Genomic DNA, 14889 nt, shown 5'->3' on the forward strand with positions numbered 1-14889 from the left:
TTTCTTAGCTAAGGTTACATGTGTTTTTCTTTTTTTTAACTAATTCTCATAAATGAGATTTCTGGTCAACATAAGTCAGCATTCTTTGAATATAAAGTGAACTTGGATTCTCTTAAGCAAATGCAGAATGTACCTGTGCAGGTTAGTCCTCTGTGCGGGCTTTGGGTATAGGTGACTCCAAGGATTGCTTAATATCCTCCCTCTGCCTCTCCTTCTCCCTCTGTTCTCCCTCTCCCTGTCCCTCCTCCCCGCTCTCCCTCTCTCCCTGTCCTTCCCCCTCTCTTTCTCTCTCTGTCCCCCTCCTGTAGGGCTTTTATCTAACTCACCATATCCCTGTAGACAATACTGGACCCTACAGCTTCAGAGTGGCATAGTCTTTGTAACTAATAATTTCAAGGAAATGAGAAGGGGTTGCTCTCTGCAGTGTTCACATTATCCCTCCCGCCCCCCAAGACCCCTCTCTGAGTCCAGACAAATAGAAATCTGAATGGCCAGCTTGGTGCAGGCATCTACTGGGATGACAGAGCACATATTTGGAAGTTCAAGTGGAATCACTTAAAATAGGCAGTGGCAGCAAGGACAAGGTGCTGGTCAAACAAAAACATTGCTGCCGGCCAGTCCCCAGGGCTCCCCCGGCTCAGCCTTGTGTGGCTTCTACACATGTTCTCATTTTCCAGGTGGACTCTGATCCGTTACGAGCATGAGCATGGTGGGACCAGCCCACGGGCCTTCCTTTCAGACAACGCACCTCTACCAACACTTCAGAGTGATCTCTTTGACTTTTTATTTGTTTTTGAGCAGCTGTATCCATGCTGCTGACTCACTTTAAGGTCACGATCCAAGGGAAACAACAAACAAAAAGCTTAGACGCCATCCCACTGAAGGAAAGTACAATTCAGAAAGGAACTTCCTCTGTTGCTGACACTGCCAAGAGATTACTCAAAACCCATTTAGACTGTCACACTGCACACACAATTAGGGACACGGGGATCATCTTGTTCTGGAAGTCAGAATAAAAGCTGATACCAAACAAAACACACTCTGCTTAGTAAATTAAATGCCGTGTGCAATGCGTCCCTCTCCTGGATAGCAACGAGAATTAGGCTGCAGTAATGAGAGTAATTTCCTGCAGGGTTTGTGGATTCAGTCTTTCTATCCTAGTCAGTGTACGTCACGCCACAGAGACTCAGCAAGGGCTTTGGCAAAGCCCCCAGCTTGATGCTAAAAAGCCAGTGAGCCATATTACAGTCCAGCTGCTCTGTCAGATACTGGGTGGGGGCGGGGATAGAGGAGTGGAAAAGAGAACGCGTGAGAAACCCCAGGCCCACTGAAGTCATTTGAGTTGGATTTTCCTGCACCTGAGAAACACATGAAATATCAAATGGAACCTTGTAATACCTGAGCCCAAATTTGTCTGGGTCTTATCAATTTTCTGAAACCATACCTGAGTTTATGAAAACAGAGGTTCCTCAAATGGAAACAAAGCACCGTTTAATGTTACTTATAGTTTTTGTGACTTGAAGGGAAATCCAAATTTGGAAAAGATCATTAAAATTTTGGTTTTGGTGTAACGATATTATGCTATTCCTAAATGTCCAGAGTTGACACAGTTCACAACATTCACATCATGTAGACATTTAGGGGAAAGATACCTTTGGAGACACTAATTTGTAAATGGTTTCAAAGTCTCCAAGGTTTTTGTTTAAACAGGTTCTGTAAATTCAGGTCTAGTTAGCATTAAAGCAGAAGTGATCAAACCCCAACCAACACATTACCCATAGGACTTGTTAGACAGTGGTGGTGCATCCCTAGCATTAATGACTTATGTGGTCTAGATAGGGACCGAGAATTTGCATTTCTAATAAGCCCAGAGTTAATCCCAGTCCCTCTGCTCCAGGGACCACACTTTGAAAAGCACTGCCACACACAAAACAATCTGGCCACTCTATGGTCTCTAAAGGGTATAGGAGACGAAATCAGAGCTCCTGGCAGGCTTTCCTCAGCCTCTCTAGTGCATTCAAGACTGGGAATATTCTCAAATTCAGATTCTCACTCTGCAGGTTTGGGGTGGGGCTTGAGATTATGCAGGTCCATGCACTCAGGCTCCTGGTGGCCAGTCTGAGGACCAGCGTTGGCTCTCCACCATAGAGACTGTGTCTAAAGGCAGAGCACTCTTTCATAGGATTAGAGTGTGCTGTTATAACTCAGCAATCCCCTGAAGGAAAACTCTCTGTGTATATATTTCCTTTTTCAATCAGTTGCATTTTGTTTGAAAGTACCTTGCATAGAAGAAGATTATATCAATTCAACAACCTATTCTGAGCATCCACTACTTGCCTAGTAATTTTCACCATCAAAGATATAAAAATGAAAGAGACAGGACAGCCCTAATCACAACACCTAGTCTTTAATAATTGCTTGACACTCTAGGAAGTTACATTGTACAGAATCACTGGAATAAAACAAGTCTGTATCTTATATGTACTCAGAAAAGAAATAGTTGAGAACCATTTCATTTTTGGTGCTATTCTTACAACTTGCATAACAGTTGGACATTTTTCAAAGTAAAATTTTAAGAAAAGTAGTACTGAAAAATTCTAGGTTTAAAGGAATGAAATTTTATATATACACGTGCATAAGTAAGCCAGTATTTAAGAAGGAGATCAGTTAATAATTTCACCCAGTATGGCTCTTGACATTTTAAGTAAAATTTCATTTCATAGGGCACATAAATTAAACTTTTAAAATTACTGTAATTAAAGAGGTAAAAATTCACATTTCTGCTAAAGTAACACTATTCTTAAAAATAGAGGGAGACATTATATTGTTCCCTGGTTGTCTTGGTTATTTTTCTCTTGCTGCTGAGACAAAATACCCAACTCCCAAAAGTAAAGAAGAAAAGGTTTATTTAGCTAATGGTTTGTAGAGGTTTTAGTCCATGCTCGACTGGCTCCAGGGCAGGGTGGCACACGGCAGAGGGCGACTGTTCATGGTGACAGAGAACAGCAAAATCAACAAGAGCGAAAGGGAAGGAGCTGGCCTCTTTCCCTCCTTTATATTACATGCAGGCCTCCCCAGGTAGAGCAGCTGCAGCACTCACACCACCAGTCCCAGCTCTAAACAATGACCTAATCACAAATCTAGATGCAGACACCTCCAAGAGGCCCACGACATCATGAGGCATTGGGGGTACATCAAGACACAAACCATAACGCTCTGGCCCTGGCTCCCAAAGACTCACACACATCCCTTTATGTGAAGGCATCTTAGTCCATCTCTAAGAGTTGCCAAAGCCCTAACAGTTTCAGCACTGCTGAAAGTCCAAGTGGAAAGTCTTCTCCAAGACCTGAAGCAAACTCTTAGCTGTGAGCTCCTGTACAAATGAAATGAAAGTTAAAAACTTCCTACATTCAATGGCCCAAAATAAACGTTACCATTCCAAAAGTTACAAACAGGGAGATACAAAGGATTGGGACCAAAACAAATCCAACATCCAGCAGGGCAAACATCATGTCCTGTGGTTCCATGTGCAGCATCCAAGACAATCCAAAGGGCCTGTGTGGCTACACTGCTATGGCACTTTTGGTGGTAGTGGTAGTAGCTTGTAGGGTTTCTTTCTTTGGCCTGTTTTGATCCCTCCTTGTAGTTTTCCTCAGATGATCCACGTTCCTGGCTTCTCCAAACTTCTGGGGTCTCTACTGCACCTTCGGCTTAACACAGCATCGCACCCTGCCCTCCCAGGGACACACTGCCTGGCCTGCTAAGCCTTTCTCTGAAATCTGGTGGAAGACTTTTTAACCTCAGAAGTCTTGCATTCTGCATGTGCCTCAAGTCAGTGTCATGTGGACGATGTCAAAGTCTGCTGCCAGCTGGAGATTTCTTCTTTCCTGCAGTTTTGCGGCTGCAGAGTGGACCCTTGCTGCTTCTTGTGATGCCCTCAGATCGTCTTGTACATTCTCCTGTTCCTTCTCAGAGATCAAGATCTCCTCATCTCTACCTTTGCAGTGAATGGCTTTACTGATGCTTTTTTCTGACCAAACTCAACTTTTAAAAATCATTCTTCTTGGCTCTTTGCTCTTGATTCTCAACATAAATATGGCTAAAAGCCCCCAACAATACCCATATCACCATCTCAACAATCTACTGCCTTGAAATTTCTTCTGCCAGAGTATTTAGCCCTCTGCCCTTACTGTTAGTCTCGGGTAGAATCTCTGGATGCAAACAAAATGGAAACTTTGCCAAGCTATAACATACATTATCTGGAGTCCAACAGCCAATGAAGTCCTACTCAGCAGAAACCTCCCAAGTCCAGTCTTTACCAACACAATTCCTATCAGCTTTCTGATCTTCTGAGCTCTGACCACATTCTCCCATATACAGCAGCTTAAGGCATTCCAGCTCTATTCTTTTAGGCAACATCTCTGAACGTTTTCAAACTCTTCCCACAAGCCATTCCCAAAGGCTTTTTAACCACTTGGTCAGGTACAGTCACAGTAACGACTGCACCAAATTCTGTCTTGGTGCAGTCTTATCACTAGTCCTGAGCTCGGTCACCCATCAGGCATGCTGAGAAAGTAGCTTGGTTACTTTTCTCTCATTGCTGAGCCAAAATACCTAACACCCAAAATTAAAGGAGGAAAGGTTTCTTTAGCTCACAGTTTGTGGAGGTTTCAGTCCATACTCAACTGACTCCAAGGCAGAGTGGCGCATGGACAGCAGAGGGTAACAGCTCATGGCAACAGAAAACAGCAAAAGCAGCAAGAGTAAATGGGAGGAGCAGGCCTCTTTGCATCCTTTTTACTGTATGCAGGCTACTCTCCAGGGTGGTTGTAGCACTTACACCACTAATCCCAGCTAAACCACCCACCACTAAACAATGAACCAATCACAAACTCTACATTCAGCCACCTCCAAGAGGCCCACTCCCATGACCTCATGAGGCTTTGCAGGAACATTAGGACACAAACCATAACACATGGTCATCATTTTCAATGGCTGATGAGCAGAATCCTAAATTCCCCTCCTGAGTTGTCTGTACTCCTGCAGTGATATGAATACTTCCTGCTTAGAGGGATGGAAGCAGTCCAGATTTGCCTAGATTTTGAACACAGTGTCAAAGCACCACCTCTATTTCAAAATGATTTGGAAATATACACAAAAAAATTTTCTCTGTTGTGTTAGCAATTATGTTTAAAGTGATAATGGCCAAAGCTGAGGACAGTATAATTAAACTTAAATTTTGACAATGGTTATCAAATGGTAAAATAGTTTTAGAAAACAGCTGGAAATATACATGCATTATGAACCACAGCAGTATTTGTACTTAGTGATGTGATAATTTTATTTCTAAAAAGTTATTTTCTGGGTATAAAGTAATGATGGACCAAATGTGATCTTTCCATTTCAGACCAGGTGGGAATAAAGGAGCTCAACAAGCTGAAAACAGTCAGTTAAATTATAGTTTATTAACTAAATGATATATATATATATATATATATATATATATATATATATATATGCAACCATGAGGAATATTTATGAAGTGATACGATAACATAAGAAAATGCTGATATATGGAAGAAAGATGGATGGAAATGAGCTGTGATGATTACCTATGACAGACCATGTACAAAATTCTAAGACAAAGAACAGAAGTTATAGCAGCAAAGTAGAATTAATTATTTCTGAGCTTTGAAAAATGCTGTTACTACTGACTTTATGATACTCTGTTAATTAAGGAAAATTGTGTTTAAAAATGTCAAAATCAGTCCTGTGCTCCAAACCAGATCTCTATTTAATAATGCATTAAAGTGAGAAATGCTACTGAAATGTGAATTTCTTCTCAAATTCCCAGCAAACAAATCTGCTCCCATTGCAAGGGCATTGTCCACCTTTAGGACTCTAAACTTGAGGACTTTAGGGCCTTTAGGACTTGCTCCTTGGTGCCTAAGGTAGTCAGCACAGCTGAAGCCCCCTTTCCTTTCATAGAATCTTAAAAGTTTAAGGAATAGAGGTGCAGAATGAAGCCAGAGAGTGTGAAATCACTACCTTTCTTACATTGCCGTCATGTTTGACAAAAAATAGCTTCTCAAAATTCAATTCTCTCTGCTCAAAACAACGGTTGACTCTTCCAGCACTGTGAGACACAGATCTACTCACTGTGTTGTTTTGTGATAGGCATGGCTGACTGGTGACCAAGCTCAGGACTAGTGACCAAGCTGCCTCTTTAGAGGCTCCACATTTTTCCAAGTAGTCTAAACTGCCTGTGCATCAGTTTCTTTACTGGTACCAAAAGGAAATAATCACACATAGTCATGAGATAGTCAGTATGGCTTAAATGAGATACTGTGTATGAAGGTGTCCAGCACTGTACCTAGTATGTGGTAAGTGTTCAAAAATCACAGCTACTATTGTTTATCCAGGAACTGGAGAGAGGTTTTGTTTTCAGACTATTATAGGTTGGGGAAAAAAGGATTTGATATTCTAGAGGACAGCTCAGAAATTTATGTTGGAAATGAAAGAGGTATAATACTTAGATAGACCAACTGGACCAACTGAGTTCAGAGAACCAGCTCCTGGGTTTTGAGAAATCTGTGGGAGGCAGAGGAACAATACGAAACTCAAGGCACTGCTACCTGCAGGTGTGTGCATACAGTAGTTTATTCTCTGGAGTTCAACCTGTGAAAAATGACTAGAAGTGGGAGGAAATTAGAGCCCCAGACAGGCGCCATTTTTCAGTGTTCACTATAATTACTGGTGTAACAGTCGCTCTTTAGCTCTGCTTTGCTCTGGGGCTTGCTCCAGCTGGGTATCTGTTGCTGTTTGGCGGCATAGCTCGCCAGTCTGGAAGAGTCTGGAAGCAGCAGCCTGGGGAAGGGGAATACCTTCCCACTACAGAGCTCTGGTGATGGGGAGGCTAGACCCAACATTTCCCCAGCTGAATGTTCCTCTTATCTCCCAGTTAAGAAGTAGCCAGAGAAAACTTCGCATTTAGAAGATGTAAATCCTTATGCATCCTGGTCACTGTTTCCTCCAAAGTCTGAAGGAGCGCCTGCCATATAGTCGGTGTTTGATACGTCCAAACGAACAACTCAGCCACGACAGTGATTTCCAAACTTTGTATACAAAACTCAAGAAGCACATCTGCTATCAGCTTGATATTGTTGTAAATATGTTTATGGAACAGACATTTTTATTCTGAAAAACAAGCACATGCACAATTCTATTATGTAAAAGATTTAGAGAAAAATCTCTAAAAGGGACGTAAGAGGGTTAGCAGTGGGAGGACCGATGCTTGACACTGTTTGTCATTCATACCTTTTGTGTTGGCTAGGGAAAGGAGGTGGAGTGTTTGGGCTTGTTTACCAAACTACATAAAGCAGTTAAAGATGCGTCTGTTTCACTGTCTAGATGAAAAATCTTTCATGTCCTTGCTAGAGCAATTGGTCCAGGACATTCCAAATAGTGCCTTCAAAACAGGCGCTATGAGCAGTACTCTATAGTTATTAAAATGTTCAACACCAATTTTGCCTATAAAATGAAGAAAAAAGTAAGGTTAGTTGTTACGTTTTGGATTTTAAAGTTTATATCCAAATTAAGGTGGTGGTAAAAAAAAGACACTGTATGTATATAATACATGCGTTTATGTATGTATAATGTATGTATAATGTATAACGTATGTATAATGTTTTCTTTGTTTCATTTTCTCCTTCGCCATCCCAGTCCTTCTTTCTTCTTGAGCACTTTCTTTGCCTTTCATTTTTATGATATCCATTACACATTTGGGATCTTATTATTCTTTTATTTTTTACATTAGGGGGACATATACAATGAATATATGTACATACATACAAGATAGATAACTATAACCCTAATCTCTGTTAGCTCATCAAAAAGAACAGTGTGTGCTGTCATCATTGACTGCTTGATCACTGTTTGATGCCCGGATCTTGTAACCTGAACAACTACTTCTAAGATAATAACATGCAATATATTAGCTAGTGCTAATTTCCCATTATTTTTTGCATTTCTGGATCATTTCTATCCTTTTTTCTCTTTTGCTTTTTAAAATTAAAAACAAGCTGCCAAGAGTGATGGACACGTGAACGGATTGTCTCGCTGTTTACATTGCTTAGACTTCAATCTCCATAATAAAATAATTTTAATGGTTACTTACTGTCATATCTGTTTTCCCTAAATGCGTAATTAGTAATGTCATGCACTTAAAAATCGTATTACATCACTTATACTTTGCTTCAGCAAGTGCTGGAATTATACCAATCAATTTATTTTTAATGGACTCATGGAGGAATTTTCAGTGTATTCCCCAGACTTACAGGTTGCTCCCAGCTTTACTCGGCGCATGATGGATAGTTTCTATTTTTAAACATGGCATTTGTTGTGATATAATTTGAATTACATTTCTGCCAGGAGCATGCGTTCTGGGGAGCTACCATTATGCGAAGGGAAATTGTACATCATATCCCTACTTTATCTTCTGTTATAGGCTTTGTTGCTCTCATTCAGGTACAATTACATTAGAGAAAACAAGATTCTGCATTTATATCGAGGACAATTCTATTTAGAAAATTCATTTCAGTGCTTAGCTAATTACGAGAGAAAAATGGGAGCCAATCTAAAAATAAACTATTGTCAAGGCTCAAAAGTAGCAGGAATCACACACAAAGCACTGGGTATAATCAATAATTTAAAGTTTTCTCAAGCTCCAGAAGCAATAGAAATCACTGTATCATAATTATATGTTAAGAGAAATATTTTTGGACCTTTTCATTTACTATAAATGTTATGCACACTCATTGTGGAATATTTGAAAACTAGACAAAAGCCCAAAAATAAAGTCTGCCCTAGGATCACTGCATGCAGATGAAATTACTGTGAATATTTTCCTATATTTCCTTCAAGTCCACCTTTTCGGCTCACCCAGAATGTAAATATTAATAGCTTATTATATTTCACCAAACTGGTAACACAAAACAGACTCTGAAGCTTTGGCCCATAATCCCATTTCTCTGCTGGATAATGCACTGGAAACTTTCCTCCCGTTTGGTTAATTATCCCTCGTAATAACTACAGACTTGCTTACTCATGTTGTAGCTAGACCATGATTTATCTCGCTCATTTCACAGTGCAAGAAATCGAGAATGCTTCTATTTTTGCCCATTATAAATGATGCTACAATCAATGGCACTCGATAAAGTCTTTCACATCTTTATTTCTATTTAATGCATCATTTAAAATCAAATTCTAGGTCAGCACATATGAATTATTGAAGTGCTGGGGGAGAAATAATGATAAAGAATGTCGAATAGTTGCCATTTAGACTACTGTTGGCAATTTCAGGCAGGCATCCATATTATTGCAATGCTGCTTTGGTCTTTTAAAACTGAAACTAGTAACCTGAAGAGCAAAAATGGCATCTCCTACAATATTCACTTGCTTATTTATAGTTGCTTAATTATTAGTAAGACTGAGTGTATCTACCTGAGCTGTAGCCATTTGTATTTCATTTCCTAAAGTGCTTATTTTTTACTCCATCCACCACCTTATGAAACATCTCCCAGGACACAGGGATAGAGATCAGGGGTAAGAATGGCGAATGAATGAGACATGGGTCCCGTCTTCAGGGACTTCACAGTCTAGCTGAAAAACAGACATGGGAAAGACTAATTTCAGTCCATTATTATAAGCACTACGTGGACATATGTATAAAATGCTAGGAAACCAGAGATAAAAGGCAGCGAAAGACTCTCCAGGGGATCAGGACAGAAGTGAGAGCCGGGCACTGACAGATGAATATGACTTCACCAAGTAGGCAGGAGAGAGGAGAGAGAGTGTCCTGGCCAAGAGAAATAACCCATGGAAAGACAAACGTGAACTCGCAGAGACTAAAGGGGGAGACACCGAACAAGACTTGGTGGAGGATTTTACAGAGCCAGCCGAGGGTTTGGGCTGCATCAGTGGCAGGTGGCGATTCTCTGGTATGTGGCTTGTTTTGCTTCACTATGTCTGCAGCATTGAGCGTGAGACCAAGGCCTTCACACTGAGCCCAACGCCAGCCCTTTCTTCTTTCTTCTTCTTCTTTTTTTAGAAAGGGTTTTACTCTCTAAGTTGTCCAGACTGGATTTAATTGTGACATTTCTGTCCCAGTACCTCCCCCCAACCTCCAGAATGCTGAGATTACAGGCATTCAAGACCAGCACTGTTGAATATTGTATTTATATCAGTCTGATAACTTATACACAGTAGGCACTCATATTGCTGATTGGTCGCTAACTTCATACATACCGCTGAGGCAGGGCACCAAATGTGAGCCCCGCCTGGGCAATATAGTGAGACCTTGGCTTTGGGATTACAGGCATGTCACCCAGCCGGTGATGCTGTGTTTCTGAGCATAGAATGGACGTGACAACTTCTGAGCTTTAAAATTAGAAGGAAAAGAAACTCTGGAGTCATTTTTGGTGGACAGAGAGAGAGAGAGACAGAGAGCACGAAAATGAGAGAACAAGCGTATGCCAAGCCAAGGATAATAATATTTTTAATTGGGGTTATTAAATGCAGAGTGATATGAAAAGGGGTTGACTTTGGGGAAAAAACAAAGCTTCCTTTTTAAAAGCCCTTTAAGTAAAGTGGCCGGCAGAGGGCACGTTAATTTTGCCAATTTTTTAGCACTCGCCATACCTAACTTTGCCATGTGAATTAGCAGATCTTCCAGACAGAATGGTAGTGGGCTCGGCCAGAAGACCGGCTTTGGCCAGTGCTGGGAGTGCCTGGGTATTATATGCTGTCTAGGCTGCAGGAGGCATTGTGCATTTCCATACATCAGCCCGGGAAATTTCACACCCCACCAGGAGGAGAGTGTGCTCAGGGGACCTGTCATTCCCAGGAAAATGAGACATAAATGTCGCACATCCGAAAGAAACTCGCTATTTGAAGTCAAGCCCAGTTGAACCTAGGTAAACATAGTCTAGATCAGCCAGTTCGCTGGGCAGCTGACAGATCTGTAAGCCACTGAGTTTTAGCATGCTTGTTATGCAGCATTATCATGGCAAAGGCTAACTCATACACTGGCATATTCCATGTTCCATGTAGATGCAGCCCATCTCTGTTAAAAGATACTCCTAAAGGAATTGGGTTGGGTGTAACCCCCTGCACATTATCTAGGAAATGGGACAGTATAATTGAAATACATAATGATTAAATGTAGCCCAGTTCTAATTGTATAACGTTGTCTCATCAATTGGAAGTTGCTAATGAATTTCCATCCAGAAGTGAAGTACTCACGTGTTTTCCATAAGAAATCAATCAACTATTGATTCTGTGGGGCTGACATACATTTTAATACAATGCTAAGTAGACGTGAGCTCTGTTCCATGCTATAAAGGAGAAATTTGCATGTTTGCTGCCACTTCTGGGCAGTGTTACATGTCAGTAGCTTGTTCAGGGGCGTGGAGGGTTTTAATCTGGCTGTAACAGGGTTCCTCATTTTGCTCATTCATATAAATTTTTTTCAGGAAAATGGTCTATTAATTGGTAATTGGCTTTCACATGCAAATTAAAGGATAATTAGTTTGAATATTTGAAGATGTAGAATGTGTGTTTGACATATTTTCATATATAATCAACACCAAAAGTTCAAGTATCTTGTCAGGGGAAAAAAAAGGTTCTTTGAAAGTTAAAACAGATTAAACAATATTCTATTCTGAATACACATGATTCAGGTAAATATTACGGGGGGCGTACACTTAGCTCACAATTCAGAAGCAAGTACTTTTTAAACTTGCTAATGTTTTGAGAAGGCTGACAAAAATCTGAGTGTCACTGCACTGTCCTTTCCTTTTGTAGAGGATGCATGGCTTGAAACACAATTGAACTAAGACTATTTTAAATAACTATTAAATAACTATTAAAATCTGTAATATGATAACAAAACTATTTTTAAAAAATGAAAACAAAATTCTGTCCCTCTCATATAACTGGAAATAAGGCTTCCTTTTTTTTAAAACCACTATTTTATAAATAAATAAAAAGAATTTCCCCAGTTGCTTATCCAGGGCCTATAAATAGACAAGAAGAATTTCTGACCTTTGTAAACTGTTAGCTGGTTTTTTCTCATTGTTTCAATTTACGGAAAGAGTGAAAACATTTCTCATGGTAAAACTTCAAGAGTCAGAAACTTCAAGAGTCAGAGTAAAGAACAAGAGTCAGAAATTAAAACACTTCTAAATTTGAATTAAAAATGGGGATTCATGGTAGGGATTTTGTCCCCATTACAGTTGAGATTGGGGTCCTTTTGGGGATGAGCCATCTAGCACCATCTTGGTAAAAGATGATTTCCTTTCCTGGAGTTAAATTAGCAGTTTGACAGGTGTGACGGCACACTCTAGTAATCCCAGCACTCGGGAGGCTGAGGCAGGAGGATCGTTGCAAGTTCAAGACCAGCCTGGGTTACAGAGTGATCCCAAGGTCAGCCTGAACTGCATAGTGAGACTGTCTCAAAAAAAAAAAAAAAAAATACCAGTCTGTCCAAATCAGCCATGGCTGTATATCATCTGAAAAGAATTTTCTCCCAGATGTACAAAATTCACAAAAAGTGATAGTTAAACTATAGCTGGGTAGCCTATTAAAAATTATCTTTAGCAGAAAGAATAAACTGCTATGCACTTAAAACAATGCTGGACAATGTGTAGTGGGTCGTGATGGTTTCTAAACAGCCACTACACAACTCATAGAAATGAGAAATGACAATGCTATGTTTACAAAGGAGACGATAATAAAGTATATTTTAGTAACTTTTTCTTCCTTCATTTCTACAATGAATTTGCCCACCAAAAGTTTTTGAAAGGTCCGTGGCATACGAGGCTGAAAGAACATAAAATTAGGAAGAGCCACTGGGTGCCGGGAGCTGTAGGTGTAACGGGACAAATAATACACGCTCATAGATAGCATTAATCAAAGAACCAGATGAAGGTGTGAGGTAGAAGGCATCCCCCAAATTGTGTGGGATGTTAGGGCATGAGGAGCTGATTCCACAAAGAGAGGTGGCCTTTTCTCCACATGCACTAGAGAAGGTTAGGATGTAAGTCAGGAGCCTGAAGGGAATATTCTAGAAAAAGGACCTGGAAGGTACTGACATGGCGCCAAGAATCTGAGCGTTGCATTCCTGTTTCAGCAGGCTGTGTCATCCAGCTCTTATACGGGGGGATGAAAACAGATCCGGGAAAGTCCACCAAAAATACATGGGGTGAATGTGGGGTTAAATACCAGGCTAGGGGATCTGGAAATGAGCTTGGAAGCCACTGCACATCTTAGCTTCCTTTTGAAAGCTAAGTGGGTTAGAATGAGAGCCACATTCAGGACTCCAACTAGGGACATATTTCAGTATGGGGTGGGCTTTGCACACCTTCGTCTTCCTGGAGTTGGAGGCCAACAAAAACCAAGAGGCCCTTGTAATATAACTCAAGCCACGGTAGTCAGACTCTAGCTTAGAATAAAGAATTGGAAACACAGGTGTGTTTACTTCGACAGCTATTTCTGCTATCTCATTTTTCACCATGAAATACTCATCAGATTCTAGCCAGAAAGTGGCAGAGAGCAGATGAACTCGGCCCATCCCAGAGACAGACTCACACACACACTGTCCCACAGCGCGGCACAAGTGAGCCACCATGCAACATGAACGAGTCCTAGAGATCTGCTCCGCCAAGCCGCATCTGTGATTTACAGGGCTGTATTGTGTACTTAAAAGTTCTATAAATAGGATAGATCTTGTGCTGGGCATTCATGCTATAAAAATCAGACAAAAACCACAGGTGATGAGGAGGCCTTCAGAGGTGTGTGTGCCGCCTTGATTGTGGTGGTGATCGTCTCTAGCGTACACGCATGTGTCCAGACTCATACGTCAAATGTGTGTAGCTTTTTGGATTTCAGTTAGGCTTCCATGAAATGGTTTTAAAAAACAGGATTGCAGGAAAACAACTGAAAAGATTGTGGATGGAGAGGAGAAGCATTGCAAGGTATTCTTAGTAGAACTCAGGCAGGCCTTACAAAGTCACATCTCTGTATCAGGGACATCACTGAGACATCAATCAGGCCAATAACTGGAAAGCACTCTCAAATTTCCATCGCCGTCGTGTCTCAATGGGATTCACTGTGTAAGTGGCAAACGTAACTCTGATGGGACTCTCTGGAGCTGTTTATATACTTGCCTGGCTAACAGTCAGATTGGAAAGGTCACCTTGAAGAGTCACAGCAAGGAGCGCAGTTCTGCAGGTCCATTTCTGTTTGGCCACAAGATGTCTCTGATGGAATCACACAGCTGGGAGGGGTTGTGAAGAGAAAACAGCATGCAAAGGAAAGGAGAGAAATCCGGGGACGGATGTGTGGACAGCAGATGGCCACTGGGTCCCTGAAGGAAGCCCACAGGGGAAGAGGGAGAGGGTTTATTCCATCTTGATCCTTGGTCCCAGCCTAGACCAGTAGTAAGTGAAAGGCAGCAAATGACATGGAGGTCACAAGTCAGAATGGGTTTCCTCCTGACACGGCAGGTTCCTGCATGAGCCTGTGATGTACAGAAGTGCCCAGCATATAAGTAGGACTGCTCTAGAGAGCCCTGAGAGGAATACTGCGTTAGGTGTTATCCCCTGAGTGAAACAATGTCAGGGTAACTGCCATCAGTGCCAACTGAGAGGGGGTAGCCAGAGGAAAGTCATGCTAGAATCTCCTGGGCATGAAGCAGGAGGAGGAAGGAGGGCTATTCAGACAAGAAGAGCTAAAACTACGCCATGTCTGAGAAGCCAAGGGAAGAAGCAGCAGCCACCTTCACAGCACAGAGGAGCTGAGGAGAACCGAGAGAGGACGTTTGAAAAGCAA

General features: G+C 41.2%; 1 protein-coding gene across 3 annotated transcripts in view; it reads right to left on the minus strand.

Moving 5' to 3' along the window:
* The window catches only part of Cdh13 (cadherin 13), a 1022569-nt gene that overhangs the window by 907347 nt on the left and 100333 nt on the right, over window positions 1-14889 (minus strand). The window lies entirely within an intron of this gene.

This window comes from Cavia porcellus, unplaced genomic scaffold (assembly GCF_034190915.1).
Source record: "Cavia porcellus strain 051 isolate PalLab524CR breed Dunkin Hartley unplaced genomic scaffold, mCavPor4.1 scaffold_4, whole genome shotgun sequence".
Taxonomy (NCBI): Eukaryota; Metazoa; Chordata; class Mammalia; order Rodentia; family Caviidae; genus Cavia; species Cavia porcellus.